General features: G+C 44.5%; 1 protein-coding gene across 10 annotated transcripts in view; it reads left to right on the plus strand.

Moving 5' to 3' along the window:
• The first annotated feature begins 1,990 nt into the window (after positions 1-1,990).
• rbm47 (RNA binding motif protein 47) overlaps positions 1,991-18,504 on the plus strand; it is a 30,028-nt gene continuing 13,514 nt past the window's right edge. For 6 of the 10 annotated variants that reach the window (XM_047579178.1, XM_047579184.1, XM_047579187.1 and 3 more), the window contains exon 1: positions 15,414-15,680. The gene's annotated coding sequence lies outside the window, so the exon portion shown is untranslated. Of the gene's footprint in view, positions 2,192-2,912; positions 3,162-3,713; positions 3,888-15,413; positions 15,681-18,504 lie in introns of those variants that run through there. The other 4 variants (XM_047579180.1, XM_047579179.1, XM_047579182.1 and 1 more) reach the window with 4 other exon arrangements.

An 18,504-nucleotide genomic window follows, 5' to 3' on the forward strand; every position in this document is an offset into this window, starting at 1 on the left:
TCTAGAAGCTGTGTCAAACGACCTGGTGGACCGGGCAGTACAAGTTTTGCATGCTGAGCATAACCCTCTATTTGACCACACAGTACGTCAAGTCAACACTTCTAGGGAAGCGAGTGTTTCCTGGTCAGCAATTTAGAGAAAACTTTGTGACCAAAAGCTCAAGGGATTCATCACCACACGTAAACTTCTGTTAAACCCTGAAAACAGCTCACAAAAGGAAAACTGTAGAATTGGTGAAAGGTCTTTGGACTGTTATGGCTTCAGAGCAGTAACAGTATGAATGCTCAGGTTTACTGGAGCAGGAGACCTGTTTAAAACAAATGCAGCCAGTTGCCAGTTCACTAGGTACGCTATTGAAACAAATCCTTTTTAATGTACACCAATCAGGCATAACATAATGACCACCTTCATAATATTGTGTAGGTCTCCCTTGTGCCTCCAGAACAGTTGTGACTCGTCAGAGAATGGACATGGGTCTTCTGAGGGTGTCCTGTGGTGTCTGGTAACAGGATGTTGTCAGTGGGGGTCTTTGGATCCTCTGGGTTGAGGGGAGGGGCCGCTGTGGATCATCCCACAGATACTTGATCAGTGAGTTTGGAGGCCTGGTCAACTTCATGTTTTTTCAGTTGTTCCTAAATTGTTTTTGTGTGTGTGTCTGTGTCAGGCTGAATGTCAAAGTAACATCCACATGAACATCAGGTCCCAAAGTTTCCCAGCAGAACATTGAATTGTCACAAGATAGTCATTGATATTTACACTGCAAGTAAAAAGGTAAAGGGAACACTAAAATAACACATCCCAGATTTCCTGTCAGTGGTTTTAATGTTGTGGCTGATCTGTGTATTAGACCCACAAAAAATTCTTATGGGTTAACGTATTCAACGTTTGTTTAAAGTAACTGAGAGCTGTTGATAATACTCAGCCAATGCACGCGGGGTCTCCTCCACTGTTGCGCTTGTGCGTTGGTGTGTCGGCATTTTTGTGTTCAAACAAAATGCTAAAATGCTAGCCGACGCCTGGTGTTGACTTTCTCTGCAGGCTTTACACGATCAGAGCACAGCGGCTCACGTCGGAGTTGGAGCTAATAAATGAAACGTGGCTAAATGAGCCACTGTTACTGAAATCAGTGGATGATGTGTTGGAAGAAGAAGGTAGCTGTTGCGATCGGTGCCGCTGCAGTGTGTATTTACATTTCAAGGGAGGCGCGCATGGACTATTGACTGGCATAAATCGAGCTTAGCGAGTGACAGCTGCAGTTGCCGGTGAAGAATACCTGGGGGCGATAGTAAAAGATGTCTGCTCATGTCCATGCGTGATACTTCTCACACGGTCATTCACTGGAAAAGGTCTTACACAAAGTTACCTTCACTTGCATCTATCCAATTATTTTTGAATCCCTATAGACTTTGGGAACTGATTGTCACCCTGTTATTGGTTTAAAAAACAACGCTGAACTAGAGACAGGCTTTATCTGCTCCTACTCCGTATCAAATACTGATGATTAAATCCTACTTTACTGCATCCACTTGTGATAATAAACAGGAAAGATTATCTGTGCAACTTTTTCCATGATGTACTTGAACTACTAAAGGTCAAGTATGAGCTCGGCAGTCTACCTGTAAAACGTTGTATACGTTTTTATATATATGTATATAAACGTATGCTTCTGTTTTTGCACAATTTATTAGAGGCCTGTGAGATCTGTTAAGTAAGCATTAAAGTCAGATGTATTGAGCAACACATCCAACGGCCCGGTCTCCTCCCTGCCAGAGTTCAGGCGCTGTGTTGAAACGTTATTTCTCTGTGTGAGCACGTCTGACTCAATCTCAGTTTCCTATACACACACACACTCGCAAGTTCCCTACTGGGTGCGTGTGTGTGTGTGTGTGCGTCTGTGTGTGTGTGTGTGGACTTCATGTGAATGTATGCTTGTGTGTGTGTGTGTGTGTGTGTGTGTGTGTGTGTGTGTGTTGTTACTCTGAACAGAAAATCCAGCTTCCTCTCTTCTCTCTTCTGTCCTCATTCTGGCTGCTGGCTGATCGCGCCGGTGACCGATCGGCTGCAGCTCTGTCTCCGTGTCTCCATGACGACGGGCTGTCACAAAAAGACACCGCGCTCACCACGCACCTGAGACCGGGAAGCAGGAAGCGCTCGGCCCCGCCCACTCACCCAAACTCTCCAAGGAATTCAGGTAAGCAAACACACGCAGCGCACAATGTTGAATGAGAGGTGAAAGACTGGAGGACTGGGGTGGTGAAACTGAGCTACATGATCAAACAAGTACCATATTGTCGGAAAGGGAAGGAGAATAAAGAGTGTAGGTGGGGAGGGAGAGAAGGACCGGCTTCAGCCAGTATCATTTAAAATATCTTCGCTTTCAGTTCAGCTTTACAGCAAAAAAAGTTTCTCGCTCATACGTTTCCCCTCTGAGCTGTCAGTGAGTCAAGCTCACGTTGACAGTTCGACTCTGGAAATCTGAGAGTGCGGTTGTCGCTTAAAGCTGTCATTACAGAGGGATCTGCAGCTCGTACGTCAACGGAGGTGAAAACCGTGTAGCATAAAGACGGCACGTCATCGTGACCTCAGGGGTGCATGTATTTGTGAATGAGCTCAGGTTGGTGTGTACATGCGATCCTCTGTAATAAGCAGGCAGGGGGGTGATCATGTAAAGTGTTTGTGGTTTTTTTTTTTTTTTTGGTAGTTGTTGTCTGTTTCTTTGGACTAGGTGTGCAGGAAACTCCTTTAGAGGAATGTTGCTCTGGCTGCTCTGATTCAGGTCTGGCTGTTTGCAAGGGCAACACACACACACACACAGATCGGACAGGGCCACAGAAGGATAGCATTTCCCATCCGGAATGATAAGAGGGAGGGAGGGAAGAAGGGAGGGAAGGAGGTAGGAGGTGTGTTGGGGGTTTGGGCAGTCGGATTCAGGTTTGGTGAGTTTCAGGCGCAGGCTCTGTGTACACCTTACACACATCGAGACAGAAAGAGAAAGAGACTGAGAGAGAGCGAGATTCTGTCAAACAAAAAGAGAAATTAGAGGGAGCTGAAAAACTTTTGGAGACGGCGTTTGGGGGACTCAGGTGACGGACTCCAGAAGATCCAGCTCCGCTTCGCACCATGCGACCTTGACCCGAGCGCCTCGTCAGCTGTGTTGGGCTGTAAGGAAGACTTTTAATTTTTTTTTGTTGCCTCTGTTGGGATGATTAGCGTGTTGGTGTGTGTGCTCAGAACCCCCTCTCCTCCCTCGTCTCTCTCCCCCCTTCTTCGGTCCTGAGGAATGTGGGGCTTATGTCAGTGAGAGTCAGGTACAGACTCACTAATTACCGCTGCCCTTCCTCCCTCCATCTCTCCCTCCCTCTTTCTCTCGTTTCCTTCAACTCCGCCACCTCCTGCTCTCTCCTCCTCCTCCTCCTCCTCCTCTCTCCTCCACTTCGAGACCTTGTGCGCTCTCCCCACCCCTCCACCACCACCACCACCTATCCTGTCTCCTGCTGTTACGTCTACAATCGCTGTCGTGACTGGAGCAGAGGAGACGACAAACAGAGAGGATCTGAGTCAGAATTCAAAAAACACCAAAAGGAGAAGAGAAACTCTGACTCGTCCTCTCCGTCACTGTGTGTGTGTGTGTGTGTGTGCGCTCAGCGTTGTTGTTAGAGAGATCTCTTCTGATTGTCGTTTTGGGTGGGGGGGGGACCTGTCATCGGAGACAGGTGGTGCCCTGACAGCGAGCAAGAGGCCGGAGAGAACCTGACAGAAGAGACACAAAGGTGGAGAAGAGGAAGAGCAAGGGAAGATGAGAAAGTGACGCAGCGGATCATTGCTTTTGAATGGTGGCAGACGAACCTACGACGGCAGCACAGCTAACACATCCCATCACCCCACAGGTTGGCTCACAGCTCCCCGTTCGCCTCTTTTTCTGTCCTTTCCGCCTGCTTTTCTCACTTGGGTCTTAGTCTGCGATGGTAACGCTGCGAGGGTAGATGGTGCCGTTGTTTTCTCACCTGGAAGTTTGAAGCGCAAGCACACACACAGGCAAGCGCAGTGGGTATCTGGAAGGACATTTCTTCAGCTGGTCCGGCGTTCACACTGACCCAGCTGACTGCTGTAACCTTCACTGCAAGGTTACGGGACGAGGACTGGATGTTTATTTGTGTGGGGACTTGCGTCTGTGTGTGTGTGTGTGTGTGTGTGTTCACTCGGTGTCTAGTCTACTCGTCTCGCGTGTGTGCGTGTGTGTTTCATAAACTGGTCGAGCAGGGCGCCAGTCAGCCTTGGGTGTCCTGTTGTTGTACAAACCAGATTTGGTGAGCGTATACGTGTGTGTGTGTGTGTGTGTGTGTGTGTGTGTGTGTGTGTGTGTGTGTGAGTGTGTGTGAGTGTGTGTACTTACGCTGTGTGTGCATGAGTTCACATCCAACACATCTATTTGTCTTGAACTATTCGGACGATTATTAGGATAAAGTCGACAATTAATCAGTCTTAGTCTGCGGACTTTAAATGTTATAATGAGATGCTGACGGGTGACGAGATCTGTGCCCTTTAACTGAGGACTCACGCTGCATCTGATTTAAAGGAACTCTAAAAAAAAAAAATAGCAGTACGTTTCAGAACGAGCTGTGAGACAACATGGACATAACAAAATGATTGAGAAGTGATGATTCATTTTCACATTGGCTAAAGTGAACCGCTAATTGTGGTGTGATTTCTGTTAAAACATACGGTTTCACTTACTAACTTTCTGTTTTCTGACGACCGCTCATGGAGACGGAGGAGGGGTGGTGCATCCACTGACACCTGTAACATATCCCTGCGTGTTCCTGTGCCTTACTCGTGCTGCGAGGACATATTTTTTTGAAGATCTACCTTGCTTTTTTGCGGACAAATGTAGTGTTTAATGTGAGTTTTCAAATGTTGAGGCTAGGTTTTCTGTTAATGTTAGACTAAGGCTAAGCAGGCGACCGTTTCTCTGCCAGTTCTGTGCACACAAGGAAGGTGTGTAAAAGGTGTGAGCGTTGACATGCTGGTCAGACCTGATGAAGTGATGACACATTGTTCCTTCGCCCTGCCTTGTGCGAAAGCAAAAGCAAAAATAGAGACCAGTTGAACACCAAAGGTATGGCAGTTATTCTGTGCGTATTCAGTAGCTTCATTCCTGATTGTGCAAGTAAGTTCAAGAGGTAAACCGTTTTGTCAGAACGATACTTATCTCGCGACTCTCTGTATCGCATTCCACGTTTGCATAAAGGGAGCAGACAGTCATCTAAGCCACAAACTTATATCTAGACTTTTCTCCTGGCGTGACCTTGTTTTTTGGGCCGTCTCCAGTTTCAGGAAGACGGGACGACGGAGGGCGACGGGAAGAAAAATAAAATGCGGGAGGCGAAAACGTTATCCAGCCAACCTCAGACATAAGGAAGAGAAACAGCTCAGGCTGCATGAATTGTACACATGTAGTACGCGGTCACGTCACACGACTGTCACATGATCATCTCATGCTCGTGATGGGGAAGCACAGATTGTGTCTAGCGCGTATGTGACAAAGCCATAAAGGCTGCACTAATTCGCAGCAGCGAAGCAGAAATCTAAAGCAGGAGAGACAGAGAGAGAGAGAGAGGGGGGAACCTGTTAGCGCTATTGTGTTGTTTATGAAACACCTGTAACAAGATCTGATCAGCCTCACTCTCCTCTCTCCCTTTCTCTCTGTTTGTCACAAACACACACACATACCTGGGGAACACAATGGCCACATTCTTCCACTATCAGCCCCCCGCCTCCCTCTCCAACTCCCCTCTGACCGGGCCAAACACTGAGCCGCACTGAGACGGGAAGGGAAGTTGAAACAGGTGGAAATTAGGGTAGCGCACACAGGTGGAAGTGGAGGGGCCCTGTGTTGAGTTTCGCCGCGGAAAAATATTTGGGTGAAGCTTTTCAAGCTTGATTCTCCTGAAAAAGATGAAAAATAAGGGTTGAAAATTGGCAGCAAGATGGAAACAGTGGAGAAGTGTCACTTTAGGGTGAAATGCGGTGTAACCACTGGGACATGCGTTAGGTCTGCTAACAGTAGTCCGCTTTTTGTCTTTGTTGACTTAATTCCTCAGGTTAAATTGTCAGTTCCTCTAAAAAAACAAAACAAAAAACAAAACAAAAAAAAAACATTGAGGCTTATTTTAAATGATTAACATAATCTCTCTGCTTCTTCTAAAACCGTTGTAAATTATTGTTGTTATGGTTGGTTTTGGATGCAGCTTAGTCAGGATAGTTGAGTTTAAATTATTTTTAACTTAATTATGGTAAAATAAGGCATTTTGCTGTTGTCATGATGCTTACAGAAGATGACACATATAGTTTTCTGGCTTAATACAACTCCCATTTTAAAATCAAATGTTGCGATGACCCATCCATCCACCCCTCTTCCACCTGTTGCTTAATCATCGTCACACTAAGTTGTCTTTTGCTTCTATAACAGAGCTAATTGCCAAAAGACAGAATCCAGAGGACAGGAACACATCTCGTACATGGCCGTTCACGTGTAAAGTCACATGCATTGTTGACCAAACCCCAACCCCAACCTCCTCCCTCGCGTTACTTCTGCCTTTAACCAACCACTCGACGGTAAAAGCACCAGGCCGACTATTAAACTAATCTATTAATGTTTATTAATGGAATGGAACAGAATTCATTTAATCAAGTGTAACAAACCTTTCTGCTAACTGTTGACAGCGTCTTTAGTGACGCTACCTCCGGTATCGTGCTCTTTCAGCAGCCAAAGCATGATCAGACATTTCATGGCTGATGGAAGTCTGCAGAGATTCGAAGCACGGGTAATGACGCGTCTGTTTGCTCAACATTTAACTGACACCACGAACTTGCCAAGACGCGCGACTGTTGCCTAAACGGGACCACATGCAGGACTCAGGATGTAAACATAAATGCAGAAACTGTACACGTGAAAAATGGACGAGGCAGCCATTTCCTGTTATAACATACTGGTTCTGCAGCTTTGAACAGAAGTGTTTTACATGATTTGTTTTGGTCAGTTATATTAGATTATCGGAGACTGGACTAATGAAACCACAGCTGCAGATTCGATTCCAGTGAGAAAAAGTGTTGGATGAGGCCATTGTGCAACTGAACGTGGTAGGACTGTTGAGTGTGTAAACAGGTGACATCCACTCACTGTGAAGGCTGGATCAACACGCCCCCCACTCCCTTTTCCACAGTCCCCTGCTTTCTGCTGTTCGACCTGTGACCCCTGCGTAACCCCTTCGCCCCCCAGTGCGGTGACACCGCTGAACTCCTTCATCCCTTCCTCCTATCCTCCCTCCTCCGTCCTCCAACCTGCTCCTGGGCTAATGCTGTTATCGTGCTTCATTTCACTGCTAGTTCCTTAATCCACCTCTCGCGCCCTTTCAGGTTAAATGAGGGACGGCAGAGGCACGTTAAAGGACGCCTAGGACAACATTTACGGTCTCAAACGCTTTACTGGTCGCAGTAATTGTGGCTCTCGTCGACGCTGACATTGAGGAGATCCTTTGTAGTGTGATTCCAATATAAGTGGTGGGAAATTAAATCTGATCTGACCAACTAAAGACATTATGTCTTTAAGGCCTGGACGAAACAACTGCAGGGAATGAAGTTTTAAGTTGCAGACTTGCTTTTACACACACGTAGCCGCTGAGCATCCTGTTGCCTGTTCTCGGACAGACTCTTCTCTGCATACCTGTTGCCACACACAATGGGCTAGTTGTCTGGACAGCAGGCCAAAAGGCAGGATTTGTGTGTGTGTGTGTGTGTGTGTGTGTGTGTGTGTGTGTGTGTGTGTGTGTGTGTGTGTGTGTGTGTGTGTGTGTGTGGTTGTGTGTGTGGTTGTGCAGAGGCTGATTTGATTCTTGAAGAGAAAGCAGGCAAATGTGGATAGTGCTCAGATATATGTGTGTTTGGGGACAGAAACTACACACTGTTTGTCACTGCATCTCATAATTAAGTAACACACACACATATAGTTGCGTCTCCATCACCAGAGGACACTACATTAACTCACAATTCCTGGAGACCATGCTTCTCATTCATCCGTGTCTATGTATCCATATCAATGTACTAATTGTAATCATTTATGTTTTGGGGACTTGACGCCAAAAGGGAGGCAGATTGATGTCCCCATATCATGAGCAATGCAAACAAACACACACACACCGACCCCCACGTTGTGTCGGAATGGAATGTTCCACGGGTCCCACTGCGAACCCATTCACAAAACTGACACACGGCGGCCACGCACACACACACGCTCTCGTGTGAGGACAATCAGGTTCATCTCTCTCCGCTCTCCTCCCCACATCGTCCCTCTCTCTTACGTTCCCACACTCTTTGTTTTGTGAGTAGTTTCAGTTCAGGAGCAGGTGAACAGGTTGATTTCACACTGTTTAATTTTCTCATTCTGATTCTTTTTTCTTCTTTTTCTTCTGGTCATTAAGCCGCTGTTTCGGTGCAGTGTGCGTGACACTTTTTAGCTATTGTGTGTGTTTAGGGATCTGTCTTTAGGGGCGTTAGCTTGAGTTGTCCTGCGCTGAATTTCACCAGCTTTTCATTCAGCTCTTATCTGCCTGTTTTACTTTCCCTTCTCACTTTACCCATTCCTCTTGCGTGTGTGTGTTGGAGCGGCAGAGAACATTTTGTCTTTCCAGGATATTATGCTAAAACGTGCAGGTTTAAGATTGCCAAAAGATATATGCATAGAGGACATGCCTGGATGTTGATGTAGACGTCATGACGGCCACAATGACTAAGCAAGTCATGTTTTACCTGCTAGCTAGTGATCCCGCCGTGAGCATGCGGCAGAGACAGTATCGGTCGAAGGCTGTCACTGATCTGCCTCCATTAGTTTTTAATAGTTAATTCATAAAATACAGCCTCTGAACAGGAAATGATTTTATGCTTGTTGTAAACTCTCACAAAATTAGATGGTGAATGCTGCTGATTTAGACCAGGGTATGTCAAAAGTAAAGTGCTTTGAAAAGGCCCCACTCAGAAGTGAGGTGGAAGGATAATCATTACTGTGTTACACTTGCGTCACTTGTTAGAAGAGGTTCAAAGATGTTACCTGTAGCCTCAGCTGCACAGTAGCTGTGTTTACATGGAGTCAAATATTCTGAAAATTCACTGAAGCTGGGATAGACTGAAATTTGGAACAAATCTGGAACTGCTGGAAAACCTTGAAGACAGGCTACTATGAGGCTAACACAGTAGCAAAAGTGGATATGACTGCTTTAATAATAAAACTGTAAAAACCATAGAACTACTGCTGATTAGACGAGAGACCTCCATCTCTGATCAGTCACATGATGTTTTCACAGATCTGCGCATGGCACATGTCTGTAAAACGGCTGTTCTGATTAAAAGTAGAGGTGCATGTAAACATCAGATTGGAATAGATCACCTCACATGTTTAATTTGTGTCTGTATTCTGACTTTTATGTGCCGGATGGAACCAAACACAAGTAGATAAGAGCATAAGAGCAGGGGGAGGGGTAAACGGAGTCACCACCATGAGCACCTCATCTAACAGCTCACTGTGGCAGTAGGTCACGTTGCATTTCCTGTGCTTCGTAATAATTCTTAACCCATGTTTTGCCACTTAAATGATTTTGTGTGAAGATGCGACAGTGGTTGGGAACTGCCCAGTTTGCATTAGCACCAGCCTCAGAGACCGGCAGGTATTATCTGATGACAATTCACTGTTAGATTACATTGGCGGTGACTTCATGCAAAGTTTTGTTTTCCAGGAATCTTGTCACTGTCATAACAATGTAAATTTACAAATAATGCAATGCATTTGTCAATAGGCCATGAGCTCACTCACCATTGTGTTATAGAGTGAAGCGCTCGTGTAAATCAAAATCGTCACAGTTGCCACTTCAAAATTCGCTGTAGGGCAGGAAAAAAAAGAAAAGGCATGATCAGAAAGGTTAACACATAAAACTGAACACTTGGCAAGATCTTTGCTTACACCCCATCACATGATAGTTAGTGTTGTCTCCCAGTTTTGGGGGAGAGGACAGTCATCCACGCTGACGTTACAGCGATTACTGGTCATAGGCCAGATAATAAGTGACTGCAGTGCGGTTAACAGTCATAACCATGACTCTATGCTTCTTCCTCTGCGCTGTCCTCGAACCTTTTCCTTGTAACTCTCTGCGGACCGTGCTCCTCGCCCTTGTCTCCTTGACCTTGGCAGTGACTGTGGCACCTAAACACACGCTGCCGCTGCTCCGCCACTGGTTAGCGACAAGACACATGACCAGAGTGTCAGCTGACTACATTCTAGGCAAAAGGGGAAACTTCTTTCATCACAATGGAAGGGAAAAAAATGGGACTTTGCTGTAGGATCCTGTGTACGCGCATGTGTGTGTGTGTGTGTGTGTGTGTGTGTGTGTGTGTGTGTGTGTGCGTGTGTGCGTGCGTGCGTGCGTGCGTGTGTGGCAAAGTGCTGAGTCATTTTGTAAATCATAGGAGGGACACTGGGATTGGTTGACGAGGGCAGCAGGATGTGAGGTGACTCTTTTGAATGAGGAAGTGCCACAGCAGTACAGAAGCAGACACATTTCCCTGTTGGCTCGAGTTTATTTTTACACTTTTAACAGACGGAGCAGCACTTGGTGCTTTGCGCATGTTTTGCGTGTTTCTGCATGCATCTGGGTGTGTGACGCTCTGCGGGGTTTGCCCACCCGATGGGGACACTTAAGATGAAGATGAAAATCAAACCGTTGTGATCCATGTTTTTGTCGTTTCTTTCACACACTTGTGCTCCACAAAAACTAATGAAATGCATAAATATTTATTTATGTATTTGATACCAGCCCTGTTATGTTATACAGCTGTGTAAATCTGTGTAATAACGCACAGTTTGTGGAGCTTTATTCATTTTAACCAGTTTTGTCCAAGTTGATTTTTTTTTAAAAGTCACATTAACAGGTTTAGTTTCTAGTTTTAGTTTTGGTGTGGATATGCGCCATGTTCTGAGACGTGAAAGATAACGTGAACACGTGAGGCAGGACTGGACAAAGGTCTTTAGTTTATGTCGGAAGACAGAAAGGTTGGATTCTCCTTGTTTGTTTTTTTTTTTTTTTGCTGTTGACTTTTGCTTCAGTGAATGATGATGTTTTCTAACAAGCAGTTGTAGTGCAACTATTTTAGATTGGCTCAGTGGAAGCAGACGGAGATGCAGGGATAACTGGAGACACTGCAGGGCGGCCACATACTGACAGATAGACAAAGACAAATGTGGTTAAACCCCAGCAGTCACCGACATACGTGCATGAGCGATGCTCGTACTTGAACCATTGCTGACTCTGTGACTTTTGCCTGCTTTTTTTTTTGTCTGTTGAGGCCCTCTGGCTGTCTCACCTGCTGCGCTGTGGTGGTGACACACATGTCAGGACAGCACTTAACTGTTTGTGTTTCCATCAACGGTAGCACAGAGGTGCACAGAGCTTCCAGTCAGTCATACAGTACAGGCAATGCTATTGTTGCTGACATTGTTTCAAACAGTGACCCTGTGACACTTAAATGCTCATACATGTATTGAACTCAATGTTGGATCTATTGAAAAAGACCTGCAGAAGATGATATTACACATTAGCTCATCAGTTATGAACTAAAACATTAATAAACTTTAATTATTTAAAAGCTCGTCATGTTCCTGAACAATATAAATAAACAAATAAAAATCAAACCTGTTATCTACGGCTCTGTAATCTGATGCTGAATCCATTCCAACATGCCCAAACTGTAAACCTCTCTATTATTGTGTATTGACATATTCTACGTGAGTGAATGTGTTGAGTTTGTGCTTCTGTTAATTCCAGTTGAGTTGGCGACGAGACAGCAGACACAGTGGACGTTGTAAAGCTGTTTGTGTGCAACTTCTCATGGCTCCCATCAGACCTGCAGGGCTGGTTCCTCCATGTCTCTCCCTCACCGAGCTGATAGCCATCGTCAGCCGCAGTCTTTTCTGCCGTGTTCACCGTGTGACATTGAGCGTTGGCTGTGAAACTTGCCTTGTGACTTCATTCCTTCTTTTGCTCAATCGAGCTTTCAGATTCTACCAACCTACCAGCCACCACTTCTACACCGGCGACGCGCAGTGAGGTTGTGGTTTGTCGGGTGTTGAGGCACTGACTCTTTCAGAGAAATGTGAACTTACCAAGAAACCATTTTACATATGTGGCGGGTTCAAAGAGAGAGCGTGAATTTGTCATCGCAAGTCCATAATTCATACTCATTCAACCCTAAGAAATGGGCAAAAATAAACGTATTCTGTTTTGACAAAAATGAAATGAGAGAAAAAAAAATAATCAGAGAAATATTCCCTTAATCTAAAAGCTTTATATTGTGCTGATTTGATGCCCCCCTGCACCTCCGCTGGCCTTTCAGTGACAGTGCGAGTGTTTTTTTTGGGGCTTAATTACCGTAACCAGTCACACCTGAGAAGATGTGAATAACGGGCATTGTTGAAGAGAGCGCTTTTCAGGTGCAGAGGCTCACTGTGTCTCATCCGTCTGTATTTTGTTTTTCTTTTCAAAGAAATATGAACCCTTATTTTTACACCTCTGTCACAAATCTCCACTTTATGTTGCGAGGTGGGTCGAAATAACAAACTGTTCCACTAAAGGTCACACGCTGCTGTTATTATTATTATCCTTATTATTATTGCTGTTATTGATCACTTCCTGATTTTACTTTAAGTCCAGCTTTGAGTATTTTTTTTTAAGCTTAGATATTCAGTCTTGCATGTTTGAGAGTCAGTCGCATAAAAAACGAATGAAAGAAATGACTGCAGCAGAACAGAAGAAGAGCAGAACAAGCATGAACCACAGACTTGTTGCTCACTAGCGCCCTCCTGCATTACTGGCTAACATGCCAGCATTTAGCAATACTTTTTAATACTGTATGCTACACACATACACGACATTTTTATAGCACATATATACACAACTGTAACATTAAAGCATGTTCTCATTGCTGCTATATATGTATATATATACCATCTAGTTGCACAGTGCTGCTGATAATCTGAGCTCTTGAAAGCCATTCATACCTTGTTCATGTACAAATCTGTACAAGTAAACTCGTGTTTGTGTGTGTGTTTGTGTGTGTGTGTGTGTGTGTGTGTATACGTGTGTGTGTGTGCCAGCCATAAAGTCATCTTGGCGTTTGCATCAGCTCTCTCCATCCTTTAAAACAGGTTTATGGCTCCCTGTGGCCTTCACTCCGACCTGTTTACACCCTGCTGTAGAAAGAATAGATTGGTAAACTTTGAACCGGGTATGCACTGTGTCTAAGGCTGTTTGCTGCCAAAAAGGTGAGAATCAGTGATTGCATGTCCTTCATTAACAGAGTCATTGGTTAATGTGTCACTCGTACAATAGCAATAGGAATAGCACACACACACACACACACACACACACACACACACACACACACACACACACACAAACACAAACATGCACGCACACTTAAGTTGAAGTGTAGGCTCTGTCCTCTCTACAGCTTGTTTAGACTTCACCACATTCACCTATTCTCATTCCCTCTGTGTGGTTCTAGCAAATATGACTAGAATGTGTCACTTTATGGTTTGTGTTCACTTTATCTTTAATGTGTTTACCAGTGAGTTTTGCAACCAAAGTGACTTTCAGTTTACCACGAAATGAAAGCAGTTAAGTAACATCCACTTAATTCATAATGCTCATTGTCAGATGCCTGTTAACGCCCTACATTGAGTGTCTGCACAGTGAAATTTCCCAGTTTGGGGTTAATAAAATATCCGTCTGTCTATCTATGGCTTTCGTTTGGCTTTTGCTTTCCAACCAAATGAAAAAGCCACTTTATTTAAAAATGCCTCGGGCTTTAAGGCCCAACACATTCCACTTGATCACATGGCAGAAACTACAGCCAGTGGGCCAGCTAGCGCATACTACTTCACCGAATGCACAAGCTAAACAGATTCATTCCAATATAACAGTCCTGCATTAAACCTCCCTTCATGACTGATTGTGACCATTGTGGAGAGTGTAGTTTGTGGTTAAACTTGATTGAATGAAACACAAACGTGCGTTTCTTGTTTAGCCCAAAGATAAAGATATAACAGAAACATGCGTCGTAACAGCTGAACATAGTGCTGCAAACCTCTAGACTGTTATGTTACAGTACAGTTGTAGCAAATGAACTGATGTACATTTTGCAAAAGGGTGAGAGGAAGTAAATTTCCACACTGGCAGCTTGAAAAGAGCTACACCGTCACCAGCCTCCCACATCAGTTGGTCTGCACTTCCTTCATTCTAGATGATCCGGTAGCTGTGAAAGTATCTCTGTATTTGAATATGATTTAGAGGAATTTTTTCCCCCATCTTTGTCACTTCTCTTTGCATGACTGGTACAATCAGCTTAACAGCCAATCAAAGAGTTCTGCCAAAACCAGGGCAGGACAGATGCCTACACAGCCTTTAGTGTGCCAGTAATCTCTTGTTTTACATTTACACACTTGATAAGATTTTTATGGTTTCCTCCGCCTACTTTCTCCTGTACATTCATAAATAAGTGTTTAGGAATATGCAGCAAATATTCTCAATCGTTCTAAAGACACGGCTGTTGTAGAGACATGCCATGATCTGTCTGTTAGCTAAGAAGTAGTCCTACACATTTCATTACCTCATAACCATGAAGTGTTCAAAGGACACACTAAACAACAATGATAAACATGGTAATCATTAACCTGCTAAATATCCGCTTGTTAGCATTGTCACTGTGAGCTTAGCATACAGGTATTAGCATTCACGTCATAGCAAAAGCATGAAGTAGGATGACTGGAAACTCGCAAAGCAACAACGATTCTGACGATAGTGTGATAGATGGTTTATGCTCATGTTGTTCTCTCAGGGAGGCAGACGAGCAACACTTGTCCAACATGAGGGGGACATGAGGACCCTGGACAGGCCTCCAGACTGTTACAGGGCCAACACACAGAGAGACACACAACCAAATTTAGAATCACCAATGAACCTAATGAGCATGTCTTTGGAGGGTTGGAGGAAGCCGGGATACCTGGAGAGAACCAGCGCAGGCCCAGGGAGAACATTATTTGTTCTCTTATTCATTATATGTATGTGTATATATATATATATATATATATATATATATATATATATATATATATATAATGGCAACACTGGACTTCTCTTTTAATTTAAATTAGTAAAGAATTTAACTGTGCTCCCATGCAAGCTTTGCCCTGATTGTTGTCAATCATCAATTTGCGTCACACCCTCTGCCCTTTTATCCCTTTACCTTTTCCCTTTTGTCTTGATTCCTTATCTGCTGAGTGAGAGAGAGATTGAAGGAGAAGGTGGGGGGTTACCTGTACTGAGTGGCCCCACCTCTCTGTTCTGGCCATTGAGAATAAGTAAACACTAAACCACCTTTACTTACCTCTGCTCTCAAGCAACCAGACTCAGGCAGCCAAAGAGACTGTCTCAGTGTGGCAGCCTGTCAACGCCGAGGGAGTGTGAATGGACGGAGAGAGTTTTAGACAAGTGTGACTGAGAGAAGCTGTCAGCCAAAGCAAGACATATCAACTGCGTCTCCTGCTCATTGATATCCGCGCTCCTGAGTTTGGGATACAGGTAAAGTGTTACTGGCAATGCTTTCTGTCTTTCTAAAGATCTTTTTACTGACAACAAAAATATCGTCTTCATGTTGAGTTGCACATTAACTGAAAAAAGAAATAGAAATCCTACAGGTTAGTCAAACAAAATGTAATTTTCCAGCAAAACTTCAAATGGTCCTTAATCAAAGATGAATTCAAGACTATTTATTTGGACCCGTGTAAGAAGTTTCTAGTGCTGAACATCTTTACATCACTACTTTTTTCTGTCTCCTCTTGTAGTTAAGAGAATTCACCACGTTGCTTTATCTGCAGAGAGTTGCAGTTTACCAGACCTGCCTGTTTCACTACTGTCACGACTAATCTGATTGGAAAAATACAACAGAGGCACTCAAACCAATCAGTGATTGAAATTGAAAAGGTGTCCTCACACCGAAACCAGAGGAACCAGTGGAGTAGCTTGGCACTGTGTGTGTGTGTGTGTATGTGTGTATGTGTGTGTGTGTGTTTAGGGTGGGGGATTAAAAAAAGAAAAAAATGCTTCACTGCCTAAACCGAGAAGCAGGTATTGTTTCCTCAAGACTTCCGGGTTCCTTGTCATATAATGCGTGGACTTTTGCCCCAGTGTTTGTTTTCGCGTGAGCATTCGATCATTGATATTCATGAGCCACGAACACAATAATAAGCAACAATGTAACCACTTTATTTACTATTCTGTTTTCCTTTTGAAGGAAAAATTACCATTTAAACAAAACGTGTGCATATTGACATATGTGGCTGGCGTCTGACTTAGTTGAGCTGTGTTTGTCGACAGGGTGGGCCCAAGTGTGTGTGAAGGTTGTCTCGTTTGTGAGCCTGTGTGGTGAATGTGAACGTGAAAGACGTTGCCAAACACCCCCGGGTCGCTTAAATCTTGTTAATGTAGCCTCATATGCACGCGCTGTGAAGGAGGGCCACTAAAGCCTTAATCACGAGTGTGACACTGTCAACGTCAGATGTAATTGCTTGAAACAATGTCTGCTATGGCCTTGAGCAGGCTAGCTGATTAGCCAGAGGAATGTGTTTGTCTAAGGAAGCAAAGCCCCTTTCAGCTAGCGCTAAAGCTAAAGCGGCTCTTCTGATTAGTATGTCGCTGCATGAGGGGCCGGGAGTGACGACGTCTGGTCGCAGCTGACTTTCCCCAACAATCGTGCAGTGAGGCAGTGAGGCTAAACGGCTAAATGCTAAATGTCACCAAAAGAAAATTTTAATCCAAAGGAGATTTTTTTCAAGTGCTTCAGATTCTAAGTTTTGGTCAAATTGTGATGCTTTAAGTGGCATTTGAGACAAATGTGAAGGGTCCTGTAGGCAGGGGGGCTCTCTGGGGTAAATGAACTGGAATCACCCCTCTGTGGTGAGGTTGGTGTGGGCTGGAGGAGGTCACTTACGCACTCCGTCTGACCTGAAATTCTTCAGGCCATTTGCACTTTGAAGGGCTTTCTTGCGCTGAGGGAGGCCTGAACATTTGGTCCCCCTCCTCAGTCTTTTCGTTAGCCTCTCTCACTCCTCTCCATCTGGTCTTTTCCTCTTCAGACTCGCTCTCAACCACCACCACCACCACCGTACACACTCACTGCCGCCTCCTCTTTTCGCGATTTCTTCCCCCACTGCTTGTTTCTCCTTCAACATCCTTCCTCCCCCCCTCCCTGCTGCTCGTCTTTGAGCTTGGGTGAACCAGAGGAATGAGGGTGACAGGTACATGGATGGGAGGAGGAAAAAGGAGAAGAGAAGCCGGGAACAGAGAACAGAGACGAGAATGGGGGGGGGGCACCGATTTGGGAAAATATTGTGTAGATTAAATGTTAAATAGATTATGACTATTATTTTTTTTTATTCTGGCTGCGTGCTGAACCTCCACACGAGGACAACATGTGTCCTGAGAGGTCAACCGCAGGGCTCACTTCTCTTTTGTCAAGTTTTTTATCCGTAACTATTGCCGAGTAGACGTCTCGTTTGTGTTTCTTCACCGGATCAAATGACTTCATCTCAAAAATAACGTGAGCGGGTCTGAATCCGAAGCTGCTGGAGACGCGAGGAGTCGCAACGGGAACCTCTTTCTTTCTTACATTCCTGGAGCAGTTTCTGTGTCCGACTGGAAGAAATGGCTTCCAGGAAAACACAGTGTGGCCTGAGCTGTGAGGTGGTGGTGGTGGTGGTGGTGGTGGTGGTGGTGGTGGAGGAGGTGGTGGAGCACCCCTACAGGTCGTATCACTCTGCAGAAATAAACAGCAGGACCTCTGGTCTTGTGACACGCTACTCATTTACTTAAATGGATAACTTGTAATAATCTGTCATACAGCCGTGTTCACTCATTGCTGAGTTTATTCATTGTTTTGCCTATGAAGCAGATCTCAGTACGTACATATACATACATATACATATGCGTGTGTGTGTGAGAAGGTGTGTGTGACCCTGGCCTTAATAAGCAAGCACCTTATCAGAGATATCCAACAAGGTCCAAGCGCTATCTGCCTCCACTCTCTGTGATTACTTATGATTGAGTTGTAACTGTGTTACAACTTGAACACAATGTCAGTGGCAGTGACCCAGTGTTATGTTTAAGACTCTCGTCTCCGATTCACTGTATTTAACCATAATAACAGATACTGTCCGTGCTTTAAGCGATAAATGTTCCTTCCTGTCCTCTGCGCCGTATATTTTACTGCATTACGATGAACGTGGACTTTGTCGCCCATATTAAATCTGTTTCATATTCTAAAATTAGAAAAATGTGCTGGCCTTTCTAAAAAGGAAAATGTTTATATCAAACAGAATGACGCAACATGACGGACTAACACATTAGT

The sequence above is a fragment of the Mugil cephalus genome, chromosome 2 (genome assembly GCF_022458985.1).
Source record: "Mugil cephalus isolate CIBA_MC_2020 chromosome 2, CIBA_Mcephalus_1.1, whole genome shotgun sequence".
In the NCBI taxonomy this organism is placed as follows: Eukaryota; Metazoa; Chordata; class Actinopteri; order Mugiliformes; family Mugilidae; genus Mugil; species Mugil cephalus.